The sequence below is a fragment of the Heterocephalus glaber genome, unplaced genomic scaffold (assembly GCF_053883595.1).
Source record: "Heterocephalus glaber isolate CG9 unplaced genomic scaffold, H.glaber_assembly_v1.0 deba00001733, whole genome shotgun sequence".
Taxonomy (NCBI): Eukaryota; Metazoa; Chordata; class Mammalia; order Rodentia; family Bathyergidae; genus Heterocephalus; species Heterocephalus glaber.
In genome coordinates, this window is record NW_028258444.1 from 10,889,734 (window position 1) to 10,899,336 (window position 9,603).

General features: G+C 41.9%; 1 long non-coding RNA gene across 1 annotated transcript; it reads left to right on the top strand.

The window, feature by feature from the left end:
- Nucleotides 1–2,770: 2,770 nt before the first annotated feature.
- LOC110347347 (uncharacterized) lies at nt 2,771–6,882 on the top strand. Its single transcript, XR_002391923.2, has 3 exons — nt 2,771–2,881; nt 2,998–3,115; nt 5,982–6,882. It is a non-coding gene; the product is annotated as an uncharacterized LOC110347347 (long non-coding RNA).
- The last annotated feature ends 2,721 nt before the right edge of the window (nt 6,883–9,603 follow it).

Here is a 9,603-nt window from a genome sequence, read left to right on the forward strand (position 1 = left end):
GCGTTACCTCAGCTTCAGCATATTTCCTGGCATCCAGATGCAAAAGAAAACATAGACAGGTTCCTTGCATTCCCCAAGGCAAGGGCTGCTCCTTGTCCAGTGCTCCGACGCCAATGTGGACAGGGCCATATTCAGTGCTTTGTCTGGCACAGTGGGCTTTGTGGTCTCTGCTGGGCAGCAAGCTCCTTCACGATGTGGGCCGACACCAAGTTCCAATCTGGACCTGCTACTTACTGGCTGTGTGGGCTGGGCAATGTCATCCCCTAAGCCTCAGCTTTCTGGTCTGAAAAATGGGTACAATAACTCACCTAGAGGCAGGATCCTAGGGAGCAATGACAACCTAAGGAAACTGCTGAGCACCACCTCTGCATTGTCAGTGTTTGGTAAATGTCAGCTCTTACAAATGATTCATCCCCTGGGTGCATAAGGGGACAGAAGTAAGGAGCTCTGAGACAGGTTCTGCTACAGCTGCCCTTAGCTCCAGCCAAGCCTGAAGGAACACAGAAGACAAGGTCGCTGCCACTGTGGCACCTTCCACAGAGTTTACCCCCAAACTGGCTGTGACTCCTCACTGCCCAGGAAGCACCTCCACAGACCCACTTCACCCAAGCCTTCAACATCTCTGAAAAAGACCAAGGTGGGATAGATGTAGAAGACCCCAACCTATAGATGAGCTGGGATACACTTTGAGGTAGGACATTGTGGGGAGAGGGTTCTGTCTCTCTCTGTGTGTGTCCCTCTCCATTTATGTTACAGCAAGGAGCCACAGGGTAGTCAAGATGCATTCTAACTAAAGCCCGAAGTGTAGGTTCTCAGAGCCCAGCGTCACACAGCTGCCCGCCTCTAGCACACAAGGCATCAGCTGTCCACATGCAGGACTGGGGCTGGACAGACCTCTCCATAAAGCAAGCCACGAGTAGGCCTCCAAGGTTCTCATAGGACCAGGGAGAAGGAAAGAAGGAGCCCAACAATGACTATAAATAAAGGTCTTGCTCATCTCACAAGATAGCTGCTCATGATCACATTTCTGTTGGCTTTTTTTTTCAATGTAGAAATAGGAAATCTCTGGAAGACTGTATTTTGTGATTGCAGTTTCTTCCCACTACATGAACAGAGGGCAAATGAGATGGGAAATGGGAAACATCTATGGGACACATAGTAGAGGCATAAGAAGCACCCTTGTTTAGAATGAGACGCTTGGTTGATTAGGCAGACTATTGGCTCATCTGTGGCTCTCCTTTCCTTCCCATATAGACCACAGTCGTTTAAACTACTCTGAAGGACCCTTGTCCTCTACTGACGAACTGGATTGTCTCTAGAGTCCCTGTCCTAAGGAGATGATCTCAAAGTAGCATGTTCAAGGCCCCAGAAGAATGGGTTCCCAGGCACGTGATCATTAAACAGCTTTTTGTGCCTTGGTGCCAGGACCTCTCAGGTGGGTGTACCTGCAATTCGGTTGTGTAGAACAGATCCCCGTCACACCTGAGTCTGTCACACACTCACTTGATCTCCATCAAGTGGAAAGCGTCTCCTTCCCAGCCACCTGCATGGGTCTTGCTCCACACCTACTCCCACCAATCTGAAAGTTGGCTTTGTTTTTTCGGCAGAGGACTTCTCCCATTTCCAAGCCCAGCCACCCATTTACTCCATTTAATTTTCTATTTATTAATTTTCTATTTATGTTTGTGTTCAGAGGTCAAGAAGGATTCCCATGGATGAAGAAGGAGGAGGAGGAGGAGGAAGAGGGGAGATGGAGGGAGAGGAGGAAGGGTTCCCATGGCACCCAGGTGTGCCACATTCAGGGTCAGCTCCACTAAAATTTTGTCTATTCTGTCAACACCTTTGAACGCTTCCGAGGTACGAGGCATCAGGCACAGAAACATGGAGTGAGACAAAGGCCTGTTCCCAGCAACCTCACAGTCTAGAGTTGAAAACAAATTCCAGCATAGTGGAGCTAGTGCCAAGCACAGGTGTGGACCGAAGGGAACAGGAGCAAAGAACTGAGCCACCAGCTCTGGCAGGAAAGTGGGGAAAGGTTTGCCCGGATGGCTGCTGAAGGAGTGTGACCAGCCAGAGCCTATCCATGATCAGCCTGCCAGTGAAACACATTAACCTTTATGTTTATGGTCTCAACCTGTTTTAAATGCACTGGAGCATGACATCGAGTGGTTGTTAGGCTAATCCTCCAGAAGGTGGGTCAGGTTCCTCACTCTGCATCTGTGGGACTGGAGTGAGGTGGGGTACATTTTTAGGTCCCTTTGTCACCATAGTATTTGACCCACTGGGTTAAATAATCTCTAAGGTGACATCTGCCTGAAAACTACATGGTTATTATATTTAAGTGCCATCTTTTCTCCTTAATAGGAAAACTTGTACGAAGTTTCTTAAGAAAATAAAGCTCACCAAAGCCAACATGTGCAAATTTAGCTAAAGTAACAGACACAAGCCTAAAGGCTAACGAAAAGAAGTTGCTGGTGAGTGTGAGGCACGGCTGGCAGAATCGTGCAGGAACACAGCAAGATGAAACTGAAGCCATCTGCAACCACAGGGCAGAAAGTCGCTTGGACTCAGTATTTAAGGGTCCCCTTCTTGACCACAAACTTCAAGTTACAACTCACAGCTTCTCACGGCACCCTGCTGACAAGAACCGAGGACTATATAAATACATAATAAATATATATAAGTAAGATATATATAAATCTATAGATACAGATCAGCTATACGGAAGAAGGGAGTGTTCCCCGGGTGCTTAGGAGGACAGCGTTCGAACTGTCACCCCAACAGTGGGCTCCTTCTTCCTGAGGAGCCGCCCACTGCCTGACACCTAGAAGCGCGGATAATCTGCTACACAAAGCCTCTCAGATCGGGAATCACAAAAACTGTATGTACCCGAGAGCACAAATCATTGTGAAGGGAGGTAAATCATAATTCTAAGTACGTAGCCTCTTTTTACTTCAACGCCTCTCCCAATTCTGAGTCCGCTGTTTACAATCTCAGCTCATCTCTGTCAGTTGCCCCGGCGGCCCATTACAAGACCGGCAAAAGGGGAGGCGCAGCGCCATCTGGTGTCCATGTAGGGAAGAGCGGAGACCGCTGAGGAATTGCTACCAAGTAGGTAGGTATTAAAGGGGTTCGCTCGTCCCAGGAGACCTAAGGACACTTCCAAAGCAATTTTCTCTATTGGAAGGGGATACTTGTGAAATATATTTGTCACTGTATGAATTTCAGCAAATATTTTTATTCTATTTTTGTCCTATATTCTAAATAAAACTTTACCTAATTCTAGGAAAAAATAGATTTTAAATGTAAAACCTAGTTTATAATATTTTAATTTACTTATTCTACAGAACATTGCCTGCATGTGTAATGAAGTCTCTGGCCCTGATTATTATGCTTTACTTCGCATTCATTCTAGGTACCGTAAAATTAATGCCTTGCACAGAAGCTGATGAATGCACAAGTATAAAGGGAATTATTTTGTCCAGGGTAAACATACTAAAGCAATGTTATAAAAGAAACACCAATTCCAGTTATTTCAGTAGATATTTTAAACTAACATATTGCAATTTAAAAAAGAATTCAAAAGTAAGACTTGCTTTCCTTTTTAAAAAATGCTGAAAGTCTGCACTGAAATTACTGATTTTTTCTTAACTGGACTGTGTACTTCTGCTTTATACAATTTAACAGTCTATTTCCACAGCTGGCAGTGATCACTGGGTCACTTTGAACTACGAATGAATAAATACTGTTAAGGATGAGATGCTGGCTTTCTGGCTTGGCTGATTTGGAGCTTTTGTGTTTTGACCAGAAAAAAAGGTGCTGGACAGGTTGTCCGGGGCTGGCCCACATGTCCAGAAGTCTTACCTATGGTAACACCACCCTAGCCATAGGGACCTGGACAGAGGTGCCTAGAGGCAGCTTCCTGTGGCCACTTCCTCCTAACATTGATTCTGGTGGATATTTATTACCAAAGTTTCTACAGTAAGTCCCTGACTTATGAACACTGAGCTGACAGAATGGGGCAATCATTCCAAACATTTGTAATGCAAACAAATCACAGAAGTAGCTCACGTATCTGCAGAACATTGTCACGGTTGTGCTGCTGTGTGCTCACTGTACAATGTGATAGTGTATCGATAGTGTGATAGTACAGCACTCAATCAGATCCCCGGATGTCCACTGGGAAGAGAAAAAGCAGTGGTGATGTGGAGGGGACTGCTAGGAAACACAAAGCAATATACATTGTATATTTGTGTCAAAGGTGTGTAAGACTCACTTTGTTAGACTTACTAATGAATCCAACTCACAAATATTATCCTGGGATGGAACTCATTCCTATGTCAGGGACTTACTGTATTCTTACAACTTGAGGAGTGACAGGGAGAGGTAAATTATACTTATTTTTTATTACAAATATTCTCCCAAATATTGGGAGAGAACAAGATATCAGAAATACTATCTTCAGGGGCTGGGGATTTAGCTCAGGGGCTGGGGATTTAGCTCAGTGGTTCTGCTGCCTGCCTCGCAACCACAAGGTGCCGAGTTTGATCCCCAGTACCAAAAACAAAAAGAAATACTATCTTCATGAAATGCACTGTAGGTTGAGCCATAAGAAATTGCTGCTAGTTGACTACTTTTTACCTAAACTAAAGCAACTTTATATACTTCACCTTAATACTTAGGTAACTCAAGAATAGGTACACTGATATGACTGTGACTTGGGTGTGATATCACCTAAAAAGTGAAATTTTTTTGAGACAAGGTTTCCCTTTGTAGTTCAGGCTGCCCCTGAACTCAGTGTGTAGCCCAGGCTAACCTCTAATTTGCAGCAATCCTCCCTCCTCAGCCTCCTGAGTACTGGGGTTACAGGTGTGCACCACTATGTCGGATAAAAAGTCAATTTTTAACTGCATAGAAGTTTGTCTATAAAGGGGCATGTTTAAGAGAAGTCAATTTGGAGAAATTTTTTAGCTTCATACGTGAATTTTTTAAAGTAGCACCTTCACTTAGAATGAACTGACACAGATGAGTTTCCAAAAGCTCATTTAGTTATTGTGTCAGTCAGCTTTCCATCACTGTGGCAAAATACCTGTGATGATCAACATAAAAGGTGGAGCGGTTTGTTTTGACTCACAGTTTCAGAGGTCTCAGTCCATGGTTTTTGAGGCCCATTCACCTCATGGCAGCCAGGAAGCACAGACGGAAGGAGGGAATGTCAGGATCCCAGTGTTTCCTTCAAGGGCTCTCAATGACCTAAGTTCCCGCATGAAGCCCCACCCCTAAAGGTTCCACTACCTCCACTTAGTGCAACAGGGCCTTTGGGGACATTTATCCAAACCATTTAACCAGCAGTTACAAAACGGTTTTTAGTTCTCCATCTTTTCTTGCTAGTTAGCTCTCTGTAAAACTTCTCTTGACAGAGAGAGATAAGAGCTACTTATAAACTTAGTGTTTTTATACATCAGTAGACAGGCTATGTTGCAAAAAGTCTAGGGTTTTTTTCCACAGCTCCACTTTTTAAGTAAGCAAGCACCTCCTCAGAGAAAGAGCTTCTAAAAAGGACTGAAGGAGTTGGGAGGTAGCTCCATAGTAGAGTGCTTGCCTAGCATGCACAAGGCCCAGAGTTCAATCTCTAGTACAGAAAAAATAGCAGTTAGGTGCCCAGCTCAAGTCACGCACAGCTCAGGTGCTCTGTGACAGTATTTTACATACCTGAATTATAAGCCCAGAAAGCAGGAAACCAGAAAAGATAAAAAACGCACAGTGTGGTATTTCATGCTCATGATATCATTTGCAGGGTCCTAGTAAACTAGGCCATCTTTAAGTATTGAAATGCATATTTAGTTCTGAATAATATTGTTATGTGAGCATTTGAAAAAAATCTCAAAATCTGACTCTTCTACATATTCAAACTGAATGAGTCAATTTTTAATTTATGCACAAAACAAAATTTGTTCATTTTTTTTTTTACATGGAAACAGGACCACACTCACAAAGACTGGAAAAAGTAGCCGGATGTGCTATTGCACAGCTTCCTGAAAGTGTCTCAGTCAGCGAAAGACAAAGACAAACCAGAAATGCTTTCTCCAAAACAAAATAGCACAGCTTACCATAATAAAAAGATTGTTACTCTGAGAAATAAAAAGTACAAAAAAATTTCAAAAACTACTCTTCGAAGCCATGGGGTTATTTGAAGATAAAAGAATCAAAAGAAAACATCGGGAGTTAGCTTAGAGCTTGCTCCTCAGCACCCAGCATGTACAGAGTGTATGAGAGTGTTGTCAGTGGCTGGAAATTTTGTACGAAAATACTCTTGTAACTGATTGATTTTGCCACTGACTCCTCCCCTTTTAAAGTTGATAGTTCTTTCTAATCCTTTTATTTTACTATTTTAATTGTATGTATTTGTGGATTGCAGTGTGATAATTTACAAGTACAATGTATAATGACCAAATCCAGGTCACTAGCATTTCCATCTCTTTAAACATTCATTATTTTTTATGTTGGAAAGCCTCAAACTTTTCTCTTCTCGTTCTTTATAAAATATGCAAGAAACTGCTGTGAACTATAGTAACCTTGATGTGATACAGAGCACTAAAACTTACCCCTCTTTCTAACTGTATTTTGGCACCTATGATTGGTTCCCCCTTTATTGCCTCTCTCCACTACCTGTCCTAGACTCTAGTAACTACTAGTTCACTCTCTACTTCTATGAAATCAACATTTTTTAGCTTCCATGTATGAATAAAAACATGCAGGGTTGTTTTTCTAAGCCTGGATTCTTTCACTTAAAGTCCTCCAGTGTCACTCATGTTGCCACAAATGACAAGGCTTTATTCCTTTTCATGGTTGAATAATATTCCATTGCATATATGTACTATACTTTTTTAACCCATTCATCTGCAAGTGGACAACTAGGTTGATTCCATATCTTGGCTATTAAAGTTGGTCCTCCTAAAAGAACTGTAAATTAGATCAGATGTTTGATTTTACCTTTTATGATTAATGTGTCTTCATTTTATGAGAAGGTCTTTTGAGTAAGACATTATTTTAAATATTTCACTTGTTAAGAAATGGGAAAATCAAATGACTAGACACTTTACAGGAGAAGAAGTGTAAACGGGCAATAAATACATGAAGAAATGTTCAGCATCACTGGCCATTAAGGAAATGCCAAATAAAGCAACACTTGAGATTCTATCTCATTCCAGAAAGAATGGCCATTATCAGGAAAGCAAATAATACAAATGTTGGTGAGGCTTCATGGAGAAAGGAAGCCTTTTACATTGCTGGTGGGAATGTAAATTAGTACAAACATTATGGAAATCAGCATGGAGATTCCTCAAAAAAGTAAAACTAGAAATTTCATTTTACCCAGTTATTCCTCTTCTAGGTATCTTTCCAAAAGAGTTAAAGACATCCTATTACAGTGATACATGCATATCTATAGCCACACAACTCATAACAACGAAATCATTGAAGCAGACTATATGTCCATCAACAGATGAATAAATATATTTATACACAGTGGAGTACTACGCTACCATAGAGAAGGATAAATTTGAGTCATTTGCAGGAAAATGGATGCACTTTGAGGCCATAATACTAAGTGAATTACACCAGACACACAAGCTTAAATATAGCATGTTTTCTCTAAAACGAAAAACCCAAAGTATAAATAACAAGATAAAAATAGATAATAGGAAATGAGGAGATGGATCTTTCTCAAATGGAAGGGAGTCAAGAGATGGAGGGAGGGGAAGGAAGTGGAGGAGGGAAGAGTCGGGATGAACAAAGGAGTGGGGATGTGCTGTGTGCATGTACCAACGTCACACGGGAGTGTGAGCACTGTGTACTGCAAACATGGACTAGGAAAAAGAAGGTGTCCATGTGTACTCCATATTTATTTTCATACATTTATATATTACTTGACGTTTCTAAGTTTATCATTTTTACTGAATTTTTTTAGGACTCCTAAAAATTTTATTTTAAATAGGGTTCATAGTTAATATGGGAGTTTTGGCGTTAATTTCACTTAAAATCAAAATAAAGACTTACATGCCAGTCATGTGCTTTTCTTCCGCCACATGACGGTGTCTAGCGGTGCTCAGACTGACAAGGTGTTGAGGAGGGATGAGCAAGGGACCAGGGCCCCGGGGACCTGAATCCAGGCTCAGGGGGACCTTCCAAAGCCTTAGACAGCAAGCGATCATCTCTCACCAATACGCAATTAAAAATAAAAACAATCTCAATCCATAAACTACATTGAATAGAGGCCTCACTTTTCCATAATGAGCAATAAATAGTTTCCGTGAAATATTTCATTTTTCCCAAAAACAATCTTCAAAAACTTCTGGAGCTCCTGACTGGGCATTCCTGCTCACCACATGCTGCATCCGTCACCAGGAGCCCAGTCCCTGCTGCCCTTGGGCCTCCCAGCTCTGCTCTGGCCCCCACAGCAGACCTCAGAGGCCTTTTTCTTTTTCTTCAACAGAGGAATTTGAGCTGAGGGCATGCAGCCTCCCATCCAGCTCTAAAGAATTCCTCCCTGCTGGAATCAGAGAACATCATGTTGGGCACCATAAGCCAGACTCAGAAAAACAAACATCCCGTGTTCTTTCTAACATGTGGAATCTAAGAAAGCTGACACAAAAGTAGAAGGGAGGCTGCTGTTAGACCAGAAGAAAAGAAAAAGGGAGAAGAAACCGATGTGTACGCAAGGGGAAGGGGGGCATGGATATGATTACAATAAATTATATGTGTTAGGGCCGGGGATGTAGCTCAGTGATGGTGCCACCTGTCTCACAAGCGCAAGGTCCTGAGTTCAATCCTTGGTACCAAAAATAATAAAAAAATAAAATAAATAGATAAATAAATAAATAAATAATATGTGTTGAAACCTAATGCTTTGTAAAATGGATAGGCAATTAAGGAAAAATAAAAATTAAAAAGGACAGCATTCTAATAATAAATAAACAAATGTTTTTTCAAAAAGAATTCCTCCCTGCTTGGTCACTAGGTCCTGGGCAATGTTTAAAAGGACCTCTGAATCCTCCCACCTTCCTGTAAGAAAGAAGCTGGTAAACTAACCTACAGGACTAGTGGAATGAAGGACAGAAGCTTAACCCTTCTACATTAAAATAACATTGTACAACAATAGCATTTGTATTTAATAATATTAAGTATGAGTCCCTCAGCAAGGAGATTTCAGGCACTTTGAAGGTTGACTTTGCCTCAGGCATGCTTGCTGTGGCCAGGGGCCTCAGGGAAGCTCAGACAAAATGCCAGGCCCAGTTCAACCCCACAAGTAAGCACAGTGACCCGGCCAGGCCATGGAGACATGACCTTGAGTGCCCTTGCCAGGAGTACAGCCTGGTTACAGCTTCCACATTTCAAACACACATACCCATCAACAGGATAACTTTCCTGGAGCAATTTGTCCTACAAATACACTAAGAAAAAGGCAAAACATGAATGGGTAGAAAGACCAGTTACTTGTTAGACTCGTGAGATACTAACTTTTACCCTGAAACTCTACTCCAATATCCTAAAGAGGAATCTCCACATGTTACAGTTTACTAAAGTCTCAAAAGTCATGAACAC